Here is a 17,569-nt window from a genome sequence, read left to right as displayed (position 1 = left end):
AGTATCCCACTTTCCCTAGCTGGAAGTAGAACCAGCAGGGAGCGACACAGTGCAAAGAGAGGTGGGATCTGAGGCCAGGCCAGCTCTCAGGGAACGGGGTCAGTGCTGTCCATAAAGTACCCTAAGTCAGAACTGTCGTTCAGGGGCCCTGAGCTTTGGCAGCTGGGGAAAGGAGGTTGCTCATATCAGCTGGTCCTGAAAAAAGAAATGGAGCTTGTATCTATACAATTAGCAGATTAACACACATTATCACCATCTCTGATTATCTCTGATATCCCCATGACTATCTGTTGCTGCCTGGCAGCAACAACCTCTTCTCCATTCTCCCCTTTCTCCCTGGGATGCCCTCCCTCTCCACTCCATCTTTTTTTCCTTTAGAGCTTCTAGGGCAGGGATTCTTCATCTGGGTCCATGGGTAGATTTCAGGGGCCTCATGAACTTGGATGGGAAAAAAAATCACATTTTAATTTTCACTAACCTTTGGTTTTCTTTATAATCTTATGTGTTTTATTTTATGCATTTTAAAATATTCTGAGAAGAGATCAACAGGCTTCATTAAATTGTCAGAGGGGTCCATGACATGAGGAGCATTAAGAATATATGGCTTAGGGATATGGAAAGGGGGCATGATTTACCCCAATCCCACCTCTCCCAGGGGAAGACTGGACATTATGATTCTCCTCCCACTATCCAAGGGATCTCCTCATTTCCAAAGACAAATGGCAGAAGGAACAAGTCAATAACAACCACAAATCTAAGGAAGGCTGAAGGAGGGGCCAGAGGATAAGAGGGTTCTTTGGGACAATCTCCTCTCCCTTGTGCATTTCAAGAATCCAGTTCTTTTCAGCTTCCAAGAAGAGCATTCTTCTCCTCCCTTCCCCCTTCTTTATAATGCCATAGACTTAGAGAAAGAAGGGATTTTAGAATTCTTCTAGTCTTAAGTGCGTAGACTCATAGATGTAGAAGTGGAAGGCAAACCAGAGGCCATCTGGTCTAACCATCTTATTTTACAGATGAGGAAACTGAAGCCCAGAGAGGTGAAGGGACTTGCCTACATGGTAAATGGCAAAGCTAAGGGTTCAAATCCAGCTCCTTTGATACCAGAGCTCTCCCCTACTGAGTGAATGTCCAGACTCAGGGTCTGACACTGTCAAATAGAAAGGGAAACTGACACCTAGAAAGCTGGCTTGAGGCCACCCAACAAGGGAGGAATGGAATCCCAGAGTCCTAGATCCCATTTTTAGTCTCTCTCCCCCAGACTGCACTGGTGTTGGGCCAGTGGGAATTGAAAGGACTTGAATAAACTAGGAAGAGAAAAGAGAGGAACAGGACACAATAATAACAGCTCATATTCATATGGTCCCTTAAGGTCATTGGACTACAGGATCATGGAGGGATCTTAGCAGTCATACAGTCCACCTGTGAGTATGTAACAGATGAGGAAGCTGAGGCCCAGAGAACTTAAGTGACTTACCCAAGAGACACAGGAATTAAGTAGCAGAATTGAAAGCCAAGTTGTTGGGCTCCAGATATGGCTACAACCTTGAGAAGTACATAGTTCAAGGATTATTGCTTCCATTTTATAGGTGAGGAAACAGACCCCAGAGAGGTTGTTGTGATGGACCCAGACACTGAGCTAGAAAGTATGGGGTGCACAAGGACAAGACTATACAACAAGCAGGAGAGAGAGAGAGGGAGAGAGAGGAGGGAGGGAGGAGAGAGAGAGAGAGAGAGAGAGAGAGAGAGAGAGAGAGAGAGAGAGAGAGAGAGAGAGAGAAGGAGAAGAAAAAGAAGAAGGAGGAGGAGGGGAAGGGTGAGAGAGAGAGACAGAGAGAGAGAGAAGGAGAAGAAAAAGAAGAAGGAGGAGGAGGGGAAGGGTGAGAGAGAGAGACAGAGAGAGAAGGAGAAGAAAAAGAAGAAGGAGGAGGAGGAGGAGGGGAAGGGTGAGAGAGAAAGAGAGAGAGAGAGAGAGAGAAGAGAGAGAGAGAGAGAGAGAGAGAGAGAGAGAGAGAGAGAGGGTGATATCTGAACTGCTCAAAGGAGGAAGAGTACCCATACACATATAGTTGGGTACAGAAATACATCTTACCAACAGGGAAATGGGGGTGGGGGAAGAAGAGAAATGAACAGGAGGCTAAATTAAGCCACGGATTAGTCAGAAGCAAAAGAAACTCTTAAAGAAGGGGTGGAGCAGGAAAAGAGTAGGAAAAGTATCAGAGATGATGGAGGGAAATACACAATTAGCAATCATAACTGTGAATGTGAATGGTATGAACTCATCCATAAAATGGAAGTAGACAGCAGCATGGCTTAGAAATCAGAATCTAACAATATGTTGTTTACGAGAAACACCCTTGAAACAGAAAGATACACACAAAGTAAAAATGAGAGGATGGAGCTGAATCTATTATGCTTCAACTGAAGTAAAATAGGCAAGGGTAGCAATCATCATCTCAGACAAAGCGACAACAAAAAATAGACTTAATTAAAATAGATAAATAGGAAAACTACATTTTTCTAAAAGGTAACAAGAAATTTAATAAGCAATTAATGAATAAAGACAATGAATAAATATCAATGCTAAACATTTATGTACTATAAATGGCATAGCATCTAAATATTTTAAGGTATAGTTAAATGAGTTACAGGGAGAAAGACAGTAGAACTACAATAGTGAGAGACCTCAATTTTTTCATCTCAGATCTAGATAATAAACAAAAATAAAATTTAAAATGAAGCACCTAAATAGAATTTTAGAAAAGTTAGATATGAAAGACCTCTGGAGAATATTTACTTAGAATAGAAAGAAGCACATCTATTTCTCAGCTGTGTATGACACCTTCATAAAAAACTGACTGTTCATTAGGGCATAAAAACCTTATGAACAAATACAGAAAAGCAGAAAAACAGAAATATTAAATATATCTTTTAGCAATCACAATTCAATAAAAAATTATATTCCACAAAAACCTTTATTTATTTATTTTGGCTAGGCAATGGGGTTAAGTGCCTTGTCCAGGGTCACACAGCTAGTAAGTGTTATATGTCTGAGGCTGGATTTGAACTCAGGTCCTCCTGAATTCAGCACCAGTGCTCTATCCTCTGCAACACCACCTAGCTGCCCCCACAAAGGCCTTTTAAGGCAAAGATTAAAAATTAATTGGAAACTAAATAACTGAATCCTAAAGAATTTTGTTGGTTAAAGAATAAATCATAGAAACAATCAATTTCATTAAAGCTAGTGACAACAATAGATCAACTTGCCAGAATTTGTGGACACAGCCAAAGTAGTAATTAGGGGAAAATTTATATCTCAAAATGCTCTCACCAATAGACGAAAGAAAGAGCAGGTTAATGAACTGGGCTTACAACTCAGAAAACTAGAAAACCAACAAAATAAAAACCCCAAATTAAACACTAACATACAAATCCTGAAAACCAAGGGAGAGATTAACAAAGCTGAAAGCAAATTTTATATGTAAACTAAGACCTTTTTTTAAAAGAAAAAAAACAATAAAATACATATCATCAGCTAATTTTTTAAAAAGAGGAAACCAAACTAATATATCAAAAATGAAAAATATGAATTCATAACCAATGAAGAAAAAATAAAAGCAATTATTAGGAGTTATGTCACTCAAGTAAATACCAATAAAACTGACAATCTAAATGAAATGGATAAATATTTACAAAAATAGAGTACTTAAATAACCCTATATTAGAAAAAGAAATTTAACAATCAATTAATGAACTCCCAAAGGAAAAAGACAAACAAACAAAAACAAAACAGGACCAGATGGATTTACAAGTGAATTCTACCAAGCGTTTAAAAAACAATTAATTCAAATACTACATAAACTATTTTTAAAAAGTGTGTGTGGGGGGGAAATAGTTCCTTGTAACTGCTTATAGTTGACAAAATTCATCTGGAAGAAAAAAAGTCAAGAATAATAAGGGAATTAATGAAAAAAGTGGGAAGGAAGCCTAGCAATTCCAGATTTCAAACCATGCCACAAAGTATAATTGTCAAAAATAATTTGGTACTGGGTAAGAAATAAAGAGATTGAACAGTGGAACAGATTTGGGATACAATATACACAAAAGCAAAAGATTATAGTAGTCTAGTGTTTGATAAACCCAAAAAGCCTATCTATTAGGTCAAAAACTCACTTTTTGACAAAGATTGTTGGGAAAACTGGAAAATAGTCATATAGAAACTAAGAGTAAACCAACATCTCACACTGTATACCAAGACAAACTCCAAAGGGGTATATGAATTAGAAATAAACAAATTAGAGGGGCATGCAAGAAATTACCTGTCAGATCTATGAATGGGGGAAGAATTTATATATGACTAAATGAGACAGAGAGGTTCACAGTAGATAAAATGGACAGTTTTGTCTGTGTAAAATGAAAACCTTTTTGCACAAACAAAACTAATGCTGCTAAAATTAGAACAGAAGCAAGAAATTTGTGGAAAAAATCTTTGCAGGAAGTTTTTCTGATAAAGGTCTCATTTCTAATATATATAGGGAACTGAGTCAAATTTATAAGAATAAAAGTCATTCCCTTACTGATACGTGGTCAAAGGACATAAATAGGCAGTTTTCAGAGGAAGAAATCTAAGTTATCAGTAGCCAAATGCAATGTAAAAATATGATGTATTTAGTTTTATTTCATCTGAAGAGAAATGGTTAAAAAACTTACCTTATGATAGTATGTGGGTACAAGCAATTGAACTTTAAAAGTCTTACTATGTTTTGACACTCATGAATAAAGAGTCATCTGGTTTATTGAACAAATTATGATACACATTTTACTAGCATTCTGAATCTTATTTGTGTGAAGTAGGGTTTTCTGCAGTAACAATTATAAAGACAAAGTATCCCTCTTAATTAATGGTTTAAAAATAATTACAAGTAGCAATATCATGAGAAGAAGGTCTACCACAAACACAGCTCATTGCTTCTAGGAGACAGTGACAAGAGGAAAAGGAGGCTGGTATTGGGCAAACAGCTAGCAGCAGCTCAACCTGAGGAGAGGTCATGGAATTGTAAGGACTAGGAGCTGAGAAACACAGGGAAAATGGGGTATACAGGTGAGGGTATGAGAGATGATGGAGAAAACAGGAGAATATTTGAGGCAATCAGGGTTAAGTGACTTGCCCAGGGTCACACAGCTAATAAGTGTCAAGTGTCTGAGGCTGGATTTGAACTCAGGTCCTCCTAACTCCAGGGCCTGTGCTCTATCCACTGTACCACCTAGCTGCCCCTGAAACAGGAGAATATTATACACAGATACTACCTTCCCTAAGGTTTCCCAATTCTTCTAATACTATTAGAACTTCCCCTAATGATCTTTGGAGTTTTGTTTTGTTCTAAGGAAGGGAGGTCCTCTTCCTATGTACTCATTCCTTGTTATTTGGGGTTTGAAGTCAAGTCTCTTTTCTATACATGTAACTCATTCAAGCCCATTTGCCTAAGACTCTCTTCATTGGAGGAGATTAATTACTGAATACTCCCTGCCTTCATGAGGGATAGAATTGGTGAGAGATTGGTATCTTCTGGCATTGAACTTCAAGAGAGGAAACATGAGGTTGCAGGTTCTCTTGAAGGAGAGGTCCTTGAAAGGAGAGAGACTCCAGAACGAAGCTAACGTGTAAAGAAGCTGGCATCCCAATCGTGTCCCTGTCTCCAGTTTACCATGCTAGAGACTTCAGGGAATTGCCTCATGGGTGAGATATGGAACTTTATCTCTAACTGTCTCTGTTTCTCTGTCTCTGTCTGTGTCTCTGTCTCTCTGTTGAGCTGAAATGTCTCACTCCCAGTGGGAGAACTCATTTACCTTGTGTTCTATCTGGTATATTCTAATCTAATCTAACGTAATCTATCTATACATTAAAATATGTTACATATCATATATATTATACATATTCTATGTTATATATAATCTTTCTGATTTCCATTTGATACTGACTTAGATAAATGTATTTTTTTTTCTGTTGATTATGTGTCTTTATATATAACTAGCTTTTGGTGGGAAGGGAATCAAGCTTTGGGTATATAGCTAGGAATACTTCTTTTCCATTAAGGAATAGAAATCAGGAGTGTAGATTGAACCTAAAAATTATTTCCCCTATATTAACAATATTTAGGGAGGCAGATAGATATACTTGGAGCCCAGTACTGTCTTTCTGAGGAGAGCAGAGTGGCCAGCCTTGTACTGCCAGTCTCTTACTTCCCTCCTGGCAGGAATCAAAGTCTACTGGGGGGGGGGGCATGAAGGAGACTGTAGAAATATCTATTTACACTTCCCTGTTAGCCACACCAAGACAGACCCACGTAGACACATGGATAACACCTGTACATTTACAGAGTTTTTAAAAAGTGCTTTTATGTTAAAAACTGTTTATTAGGAGCTTGTTGCTTAGGAACAGAGAAGAGGAGACAGTTAGAAACAAGCTAAATTCATTTGTGGGACCACACTGATGTTATCAGAAACAGGTTCCCCAAGACTGAACTCATCCTGTCTGCCATGAGGTATGTGTAGGGGTGGGGTGTCTAGGAGTTCTACTTTTGAAACAAAATTTAGAATGCTTGTACAGCACAGATAGGAACTTTGACTATTGTATTTAGTTTTATTTTTTACTATGTAATTCAACAAGTATCTGATTTAATTTAACAAGCATTTCTAAAGCACACAAGGCATGATGTCAGGTGCTGGAGAATGTTCCCCTCGAGGAGCTTATATTCTACTGGACATGGGGGGGATACAACATTTATATAGATAGATAAATACTAGATCATCTGAGGAAGAAGAAAGCACCAAGGAGGTAAAGAAAGACTTTGTATAGGAGCTGGTGCAAGGAAGGAGTGCATTCCAGGCATGCGAGACACCCTGGGCAAAGATATAGAGGCAGAAGATGTAATGCCAGGGCAACTAGGTGGCACAGTGGATAGAGCACTGGCCCTGGATTCAGGAGGACCTGAGTTCAAATCCAGCCTCGGACACATAACACTTACTAGCTGTGTGACCCTGGGCAAGTCACTTAACCCCAATGCCTAGCCAAAAAAAAAAAAAGATGTAATGCCAAATTTGGGGAACAGCAAGGAGACCATTTTGGCTGGAACAGATTGCATGAAGGAGAATAAATCAAAATCAATGTAGAAAGGTAGGTTGGAGCCAGACAGTGAAAGGCTTTAAATGCTTGGCTTGAAGAGTTTACATTTCATCTTAGAGCAAAGAGGGAACCACTGAATATTCTTGAGAAAGGGGTAGAAGAAAAACAGGTGAAATCTGTTCTTTAGGAAAATTATTTTTTGGCAGCTATGTGAAGATGATTTAGAAAGGGAAGAAACTAGAAGCAGGGAAAATAATTAGGACGCTACTGTAATTGCCTTCTTCACTAGACGAGCATCTTCTCAGGCCCAGAAATGGTGTTTCCTAGGCCTTTGGCGTGCCTTGTAATGAGCGCCTGCTCACGTAATAGGTCCTTGTTGATTCTTGGTAGTGATTCCCAGATTTTTCTCTGTATTCCCATGATCAGAGACCCATAGCAGATGTGAACCATCCGTCTAATCAAAACAATCCTAGCTTTCTATTTCTTAACATCCAATCCAATCTAAGGCCACCTCGTCTAGGGCTAGGTACAAGAGCAGCAAGAAGAGGGTAGGTGTTCAAAATATGTCAGTGAGGTTTACGTTGATTCCTTGCAGAAATCTAGAGTGTATTATTAAATTTACTTAGATTCCAGCAAAACACTTGACAAAGTTTGTCCTGTTATCTTTGTAGACAAGAGAGAAAGATATGGGTGAGACGATAGTCCAGTTAAGTGGATTTGGAATGCTGAATGGCAAACTCAAAGATTAATGGCTCCATGTCAACTTGGAGGGAGATCTCTGGTCAAATACTCTAGGGATTCATTCTTATCCCTGTGCTTTTTGATATTTTTTTGTAAAAAAACTTGGATGATGTCATAGATAACATTCTTATCAAATTTGCAGATGACACTAAGTTGGGAGGGAAAATTAATATGTTCCAGGACAGCATCAGGCTCCAAGAAGATCTCAAAAGGATAGAATGATGGGCCAAATTTATTAAAATGAAATTTTATAGAGATAAATATAGGGTCTTGCACTTGGGTTAAAAACAAAACAGAATTTCACAAATATAGACGAGGTATCACGACTAGACAATCATTTATGTGGGGGAAATGGGGGCTTTAGTGGACTATGAGTTAAATATGACCCAACAGCATAACATGGCAGCCACGACTATTAAGATATTAATCTCCATTAAGAATGGTATAGCATCTAGAACATGGGAAGATAATGTTATTGAAATTATAGTCCCATTGAATTCTTTCATGGTCAGACCATATCTGGAATATGACGTGCAATTCTGAGAACTATATTTTAGGAAAGACATTGGCAAACTGGACTGCATCCAGAGGACAACCAGAATGGTTCAAGACCTAGAGAATATACTGTAGAAGGATCACTTGAAGTAACTGGGTATGCTTAGCCTATAAAAGAGAAGATATAAAGAGGAAATGATAACAACCTTTAAGTATTTGAGGGGTTGCCACATGGAAGAAGGATTAGGCTTTCTGCTTGGCTCCAGAGGGCAGAACTGGGGTCAAGAGGTGCAAGTTGAAGAGGCTATTTCAGGCTTGATAATAAAAGGAAAACCTTCTAGCCAAAAGCATAAAGCGCTGCCTTGGGCTGTAGTGAGTTTCTCCTTACTGTCGAGGTCTTCCAGAACAGGTTGGATGACCACTTGTCAAGTACAGCTTAGTAGGAATTCTTACTGAGGTATGGGTTGGACTAGATGGCTTCCCGGGTACTTTCAAATGCTGAGATTCTATGATTCTACTGCTAATTAGTATCCATGTAGTGGCTCCTAGACTGAAAGGCATGGGCTATGTCTATGTCAGCAACTTTGCCCAACGTCCAGTAAGATATCATAAGCTCATAGATGCCAAGGACAGCAGCACTCCCTTTATCACAATAGGTTACACCATGGGTTAAAGCTACGTTACCTAAAATATACTAACTCTTTGAGAAGAGAAGCCTTTCCACGCTATGCATATTTCCCGAACCTCCATACCTGCAGCAGTCTGTGTTAATGGCAGGGATTGTAGTTATAAACAGTAGCATCTCCCTCCCCCAGTTATGGCCTAGTATGAATCACATCCAACATCAGGGACTGACCCATGGATCAATTTTCATTTTGACTTGTTATTTCCCAACCTGCAGTTTACCCTGGGAAAAACTCCCAATATTCTCATGCATAGGTTCCCACAAATGTGGACAACACGGTCCCCAGTTCCATAGAAGTACTCGAGGTAACAAATGAATATCAGATACAGGAGTGCTTTGCTTAGCCCCACAGAGAACATAAAAGGCACAAAGGATTCACAGGATCACATAAGCTGAAACTGAAAACATGTAAAGCAGTCATAATATTTGTGTGAAGGACCTGGATTTGGGGTTGACAGTGGTACAACAAAGACATTTATATGAATTCCTAGCCCTTTCACAGGGCACCCCAAAGACATGTAATATCACCATAAAGTTTGGTCACCCCACTTTTGGGAAGGTGAATAAGCTTTGGGACAGGCAACCCTCTTCCCATCAGAACTCCACTATCAAATAAATCCCTATCCAGGACTCTTTCTTCCTGCCCTTGACATTTGTGGCTGAATTCTCTGCTGGCAGGGACCACATCCATAATCTTTTTCTTTTGCCAAGAGGCATCCTACTTAGGAGTTCCTTTTTTATCTATAGGTCTGGTCCCCAAACTCTCAAACTTGAACCTTTAGAGTCTCAAGACAATTCCCAAGGTTGATAATGTCCAAGCAATATCTTCTCTGACTAGACAGTTGGATTCTGGGACCATGCTGCCTATAAAATCAAAGTCCTCCTATTCCAAAACACATAACGATGGAAAATTCTATCCATATCCAGAGAAAGAACTGATAGAGTCAGAATGCAGACAAATGCATACTATTTTCGCTACCTTTATTTTTTGTAGCTTTTTTCCTTTTGTTCTGTTTCTTCTTATACAGCATGACTAATAAGAAAATGTTTTATATGATTGTACATATACAACTTATATCAAATTGCTTACCATTTTAGGGAGGGGTGGGGAAGGAGAGAGGGAGAAAATTTGGAACTCAAAATTTTATTAAAAAGTAAATAATAAAAATTGTCTTTACATGTAATTGGAAAAAATAAAATACTATTTAAAAGAAAAAAATCAAAGTCCTCCTCACCTCTACACAGGAGGCTGGGTTCAGGACCATTGTCCATAAACTCCCTATGGACAAGAAATCCAATTCTTCTCTGCGTCATTTCTCTGACTGCTGCTATCTCTTGGAACCTAGAAAATCTGCTCTCAGGAGCTCTCCCCTTAGACCATGTAAGCAAGTGTTCATCTGCTTTTGTGCATTTCCCCAGGATATCCCACCACTCTCCCAGCTGCTGTAATCTTTTCAGGCTGGGAAAATTCACTATCAAGAACAGTACTCTTAAGGACCCACATGTAAAAAAAAATATATATATATATATATATATATATATTATATATATATATATATATATATATATATATATATGTATCTCAGCTTTTTTTGTGGTGGCAAAGAATTGGAAATTGAGAGGATGCCCATCCATTGGGGAATGGCTGAACAAGTTGTGGTATATGAATGTAATGGAATACTATTGTGTTATAAGAAATGGTGAACAGGCTGACTTCAGAAAAACCTGGAAAGACTTGTATGGTCTGATGCTGAGTGAAATGAGCAGAACCAAGAGAATGTTGTACACAATAACAGCCACATTGTGCGATGACTAATATTGATAAACTTAACCCTTCCCAGCAATACAAGGATCTAAGACATCTCCAAAGACCTTGTGATGGAAAATGCTATCCACATCCAAAGAAAGAACTATGGAGTTTGAATGCAGATTGAAGCATACTATTTGCTATTTTTTTTCTTCCCTTGAGTTTTGTTTCCTCTTTCTGGTGGTCCTCCTATTGGTTCTAATTCTTACTTACAACATCACTAATGTGAAAATATGTTTAATAGGAATGTATATGAATAGCCTATATCAGATTGTGTGCTGTCTTGGGGAGGGTGGTGAGGAGGAAGGGGGAGAAAAATTTTAAACTCAAAAGCATGTGGAAGTGATTGTTGATAAATCAAAATAAATTAATTTTTTTAAAAAAGAACAGTACTCTTGGGCCAAGTGGTCAAAAGAGCCTAGGGTTTAGAGCTCAAACCCCTTTGTTTTACAATCAGGAAATTGAGGCACAGATAGGTTAAGTGACTTACCCAAGATCACACAGGTAGTATCTGAGGCAGGATTCAAACTGAGGTCTTCCTGACCCCAAGTCCAGTGCTCTATCCACCATGCCACCTGTGGGCTAGCACATAAAACTCCCCTGTGCTTTTACCCAAAGCAGCCATTCTTGTGAGGAGGAAACCGCATGTACACAGGTTTTCTCCTTTCTCCATTCCCTCTCAAGAATACTTTTCATCCTAATGTACTATATCTGACTTCTGAATAGAAAAAAACAAAATGAAACAAAACAAAAAGGAGATAAGGAATTGTCTGTTGCTCTCTTTTGTAGGTTGACTCAGAAAGGTGGTTCCTCTGACATTAGCCTGTCCTCCTAAATCCCAGTCAGCCAATCATCTTGGGGCAGCTCTAGTTACTGAAAGCCAATCAAGAGTTGCCTGTGTCCTCTCAACAAGGTATCAATGGGCATGCCCACACTCTCCTTTGGGAGACAATTTCCACCAACACTAAGAGGAGGGGTGTTCTCTCACATTGGGCCATTCTACTAGTTTAACCTGAAATCTGTCCCCACAAGTCTCAAACCTTCAGTCTGAGCAAAGATACTCTAATAAGTAGCTTTCTGCCCTGTTTCCCAATTTCTCTGGATGAATTATAGCTACATCTTCATTTTCCCTTTTCTCTCACTATTCTATCCCTCCCACTCAGACACCTCAACTTCCACTTGGCTTTCATCAATTTTCCAGTACCTTGGTGTCCAAATGTCATGGGTTTGCCCACACTCTCCATAAGGAGGTACATATAAGATACCTCAAAATTCCATTGTCCTGTAAGATCACCAAGGTGATTGGAGAGCTCTGGATTTGATTATGGAGCTCCTAATTAACCACTGTCACATAGGTGCTAGTTTATCATGGGTGATGTGGAAGGGAGACATTTGAGTAATTGGACCCTAGAGTCCTGGATGAAAGCCAAGTAGAACTTGAGATGTCTGAGTGGGAGGGGTATAGCAGTAGAGAGAAAAGGGAAAATGAAGACAGAAAAAAGGAGTAAGAAGAGAATTAATGAGCTACATGACATCAAGGGAGATTTGGGAACAGGGTAGGAAGTCACTGCTCAGAGTATCTCTACCAAGAGTGAAGATCTGATACTTGTGGGGATAAATTTCAGCCTAAAATGGTAGAAGGGTCCAATGTGAAATAACAACCCTCCTCCTACTGTGGCTGGAAATTGTCTTATTGTTGCAGAATGTTTAAAATATTCTGATACTATAAAATTGTAGGAATAGGATTCTATAAAAATTCCCCTGGAGTTGGGTGAAAGAGATGAGGGGGTAACTGGGAAAATCATTAGAGGGAATCTTGGAAAGCAGGTCAAAACATCTCAAAAATAATTGCAAAAAGAAGTTGCCTTGATCACTTTCTACCTCCCTGGTCATCTAAATGGGTGCTCCAAGCTTAGAACATGACTGTGTTCTCTAGCTAAGAAGGAGTTATATTAAATGGTTCTGTTACATAGACATAGATTGCATCCCTAACCTCAGGCAACTATCTTGCAAATGCATTTCAAAGTGTGTGTGTGTGTGTGTGTGTGTGTGTGTGTGTGTGTGTGTGTGTGTGTGAGTGAGTGAGAGAGAGAGAGAGAGAGAGAGAGAGAGAGAGAGAGAGAGAATGGATGGATGGAAGGAAGGATGAGTGGATGGATGGATGCTGGCAAATACATACCCAGTCCTGGAAAATCAGATCAAGGTATATTAGTCACTCCAGAATTCACATTAACCTCAGGGAAGGCAAATTCAGTAAATGTGGATCTCATCTCCAAATCCCAGATGTCTCAGCCAAGAGGAGAAAGATTACCTGGGGATAACAGATCATATTTGTGGCTAGGATATAGGTGATGAGTCCTGACACCAGGAAGTAGGCAATAGCCAACTCACCCCTGTATCCAGGGTTCCTGGGTGCTTTCCCAAAGTTTTCTGGTCTATCCAGAGAATTAAGATTAAGAGTATTGGAGAACCCTTTCCCCCAACCTCAATTCATTCAATCCACTGTGGTATAGTTAAAAAAAAAAACCAAAGAAAAAACCCACTGGATTTGGGTTCCAATTTTGCAGGGTTCCACCGCTACTTGTATGACCTTGGACAAGTCCCTGACCTTTCTGGGCATCCGTTCCTTCACTTGTAAAATGAGAGGGTTTGCTAAATGCCCCATAAGGTCCCTTCCAACTCTAAATCTTGGAGCCACACAAAGTCAAAGAGGTGGTTAAGTATCTTGAACCCAAGTCTCTTGATTCTAAAGCTAAGTATATTACACCTGCTTCTCAGTTGAGCTTCATCTAAGGGTAAAACTAGCCTTAATGACTTGCTTGTGAATAAATATCATCCAGGCAAATCTACCTAAACTGAGAGAAACAAGTCAGGGTCAAGAAGAAGGCTTCTTCAGATTCCCTTTGGGAAGGGAAAAGGAGGTGACTGCAAGGTTAGGGAAGAACCATCTGAAGCCCAGGGAAAGGGTCTTTGCAATTAAAGCTGACAGGGACCTGGGAGATCATCCACTGCAAATCCCTAAGTTTACAGAGACCGGAAGTGACTTTCCAACTTCATAGCAGTGGTAGTAGCTCAACCAGGATTTCAACATAGTTCCTTGGTTATTCAAGGCAATGCTCCTTCCTCCATGGAGTACTGCCTTACCTCCTTTCTTTAGAGTGGGGTAGGAAAGTGCTCTCCTCTGGAGGGGGTTTTCAGAATAGGGAGGGAACAGGAAGGTGGGACTAACCCTGCAGATACATAGATAGATGGATAGATAGATAGACAGACAAACAGTTAAATAAATGGATAGATAGATAAATTAATGAATGAATAAAGGGTTAAATAAACAAATGGATAGATAGAAGAATGAATGGATAAATAAATAGTTGGATAAATGAATAGATAAGCTAGTAAGTAAGTAAGTAAATAAGTAAGACCTTAGTTTCCTAAGGGGAGAAATCCATGCTCTACAAACTTCTTATTTCTGTGCCTAATTCCTGTTTTGTTTCCTTTTGCTCTTGGTTTCCTAGTAAAGTCCCCCCTGTAAAATGCCACCCCTGGCTGAACTAAAGCAAAAGGTAGAAAAGGCTGGGCAGGGCCCCAGAAGTGGTGGGGTTGTGGCAAAGGTGTCCCCAGGTTTCAGGAGGAGGCATCAGGTAGGGAGGCCAAGCTCAGGACAGGGAAAGCCAGTCTGCCTATGATTGTGGATCTTTTTTTTCTCTCTGGAGCTGTCTTTTTTTTTTTTGGCTAGGCAATGGGGTTAAATAACTTTTCCAGGGTCACACAGCTAGTAAGTGTTATGGCTCTGAGTCTGATTTGAACTCAGGTCCTCCTGACTCCAGGGCCACTGCTCTATCCACTGTGCCACCTAGCTGCCCCCTGGAGCTGTCTTTCGCACCTTAACCTGCCAAGAATGACCTGCCTTCTCAGGGGACCAGGTACTTAAGGAAAATTCTGTTTTGACTGGAGCAGAATAGAACCAGAAAGAAGAGAGAGAATTCTCTGTGGTGTCATGGAAGAATCATTGGATCTGGAACCAGAGGACCCAGGTTCTAATTCCCCCTCTGCTATGTGTGACCTAGGGTAGGTCATTTCTCTCCCTAGGCCTCAGTTGCCCTATATGTCAAATGAGGGGTGGGGTTGGGCCAAATGATCTCCAAAGGTCTTTTGAGCTCTGAATTCTATGATCCTATTGATCTATCCAAGACCTCCAAGTTCTCTTGGGGAATTGAAGGTTCTAGGAATCCAACTGGATTGATTAACCAAATATACAGCATAGTATACTTGGATAGAAGTCTTCAGAGTCAGGAGATCCTGGGTTCTAGTCCTATCTCTGACAAAAACTGGCTGGGTGACTGTGGGCAAGTCACCCCCTCTTAGTGCTCTGGGAAGTTCTCTAAGACAAGACATTGCTGAGAAGGTACAGAGCTGCACTGGGGGAGGGAGATTCCTTGTTTGTGAGTTCCCTACACCAAGGAACTCACAGGTCCAGTGTGGGAGCAGATTTGCCAAAATGTATGCACCGGGAAAGAGAGCTGAGCCCAGGAGGAGCTGGACTCTGGGGACAAGATTGCAGCAACTCCGACTGAGCAATCTCTCTAGCAGCCTCCAAAGCTTGGCAGAGCTGCCCTCCGTAATGCTCTCTTCCCATACTTGCCTGTGCGAGCAGTAAGATGACACCAAAGGCAGCCGGCATGAGAGCCTGCTGCTATTGGACGCCTTGCCCCTAAGGACGGAGCCAGGAGACGAGAAGGGTGAGGAAGGGCTGTAGTCTCCACAAAGGAGCCCTCAGGATGGGTGGTGACGGCAGCAGGGGGTGAGGGACCTAGCGTTTTGTCAGAGGCTGGCGTTCCCAGGTCCCGTTTGGCCCGAGGGCTCTGCAACCCACAAGCAGAATGTGGCTCACATCCCAGAGAGGAGATGGAAGGAGGGAAGGAAATTCAGGGCTTTGGAGCCCTCCCCTTGGCCTGGAAGAGGCTTTTGCTGACATGTTTCAGCTGTTAAAAATAAACCTTCATCTCCATCATCTTGACAGCTCTCACTCCTGGGACAGTGTGTTCCGAGCTTCCCCAAGTCCCTCTCCAGGGATCATTGGGATGAGGGAAGAATGCTCCCTCCTTAAGCCCTAGAACTCAGAAAGCATAGCTCAGAGGCAACAAAGGCAGAGGAAAGCAAACCACTGGCTGGCTTTATCTCTATCTCATTCTTGCACCTACCTGTCCCAGCGGAGGCTTGTCTTCATCACAGGGGGTTGACTCACGGGTCACTCTGTCTCCAACATTCTGGGCTGTAATCTGATCACCAGCTGGAGATCAACCTGGGACCCATTCTCCACAAAGAGCCCGATGACCCCATGTATCTCTCCTGAGAGACGCAGGGGTCATAGACCATAGGTTCTTTGTCCCACCCCATCCTTAGATGCTGAGCCTCTAGTGCCTTCTGATTTCCTCCTTCTCCTCTTGTTTACAGAAATGTATCTTAGTGGGGCCCCAAGTGGGGTTTTGACATCCTGCTCACTTTTGTTTATTATTTTGTTTAAGAAAGTACACATCCACAATATATCTCAGAGGAGGCTGAGGGAGGTCAGCGGAACTCTGGCTGGAAAGGGGACCATTCCAGCAAGGTGTCACTGGGGTGTTGAAAGAGGGCTGTGTGAAGCCCCAACATGTAAGTGGGAAGTGGAGGGGGCAGAACTGGAGAGGATTTCGGATGGAACTGTTTCACCTCAAACACAGTCTCACTTTCTTCATTATTGAACTGCGGTGATATCATCATATCCATGTCTGAATGACACATACCTATTCAATGGAGAATATCAGAAACAGAATAGAACTTGGAGATCGTCTAGCCCAGACCCCTTAATCTGCAGATGAAGAAACAGGTCTAGAGGTCTAAAATGACTTGCCAAGGGTCACACATCTAGTCAGTGGCAAGGTTCTGAGGGCAAGTTCAGTCCTCTTTCTACTATACCATGCAGAAGAAGACATGTAAAGTCGCAGAAAGTGAGGAAGCAGGAGGGATGAAAAGAGATTTAAAACCTGAAGAGAAAGCATCTTCAGAGATATCAGGCAGCCATTTTCCATCACTTGAATGACGCTGCCCTCTGGCCATAAAGCCATCAGAAGTCTTATGAGGGGGTGCTGGGGCTGAGAGGCTCTGGATAGGTCACTAAAATAGAAGGAATCAGTGAGTCCCCCACCCCAGCTTAGGAGCCACCAAGGCCTAAGTTGGTTTCCCTCAAAGAGCCAGGGGAGCAAAAGAGCCAGTACTTCCACATCCTATTTCTAGAGGAAAGGGAGATATTAACAACTTCTAAGAGTCCTCATACAAAGACAAGATTTCTTTGGAAAAGCTTTCCAAACACTCAGTAGGGCAACTCATTTCCAAATACTCATGAAGAGAATCATAGCCAGGTTCTCTTATACAGGATCCCACCTCATGGAAGGAAGGAAGGAAGGAAGGAAGGAAGGAAGGAAGGAAGGAAGGAAGGAAGGAAGGAAGGAAGGAAGGAAGGAGGGAAGGAAGGAAGGAAGGAAGGAAGGAATTGATTCTTGATCCTATGATGCTCTGACATTCTAGAAGGGGGAATGATAGGAAGAAGCTGAAAATGGGAAATTTTTCTTATTCCAGGCCTTGAAGACAATGCTTCTAAACTCCTTCTGTCCAATTGTTTAACCACTCAATTCATTCATGCAGTGAACATTTATTAAATGCCTGTTGTGTACAGAGTACTAATGCT

The 17,569-nt window shown here is 41.1% G+C and overlaps 1 pseudogene; it reads right to left on the bottom strand.

Moving 5' to 3' along the window:
* The window catches only part of LOC144455681 (uncharacterized), a 36,011-nt pseudogene extending 19,400 nt beyond the window's left edge, over positions 1-16,611 (bottom strand).
* Positions 16,612-17,569: the final 958 nt, after the last annotated feature.

This window comes from Phascolarctos cinereus, unplaced genomic scaffold, assembly GCF_003287225.1.
Source record: "Phascolarctos cinereus isolate Bilbo 61053 unplaced genomic scaffold, phaCin_HiC Scaffold_2;HRSCAF=192, whole genome shotgun sequence".
Taxonomy (NCBI): Eukaryota; Metazoa; Chordata; class Mammalia; order Diprotodontia; family Phascolarctidae; genus Phascolarctos; species Phascolarctos cinereus.
This window is presented reverse-complemented; position numbering and strand designations above follow the sequence as displayed.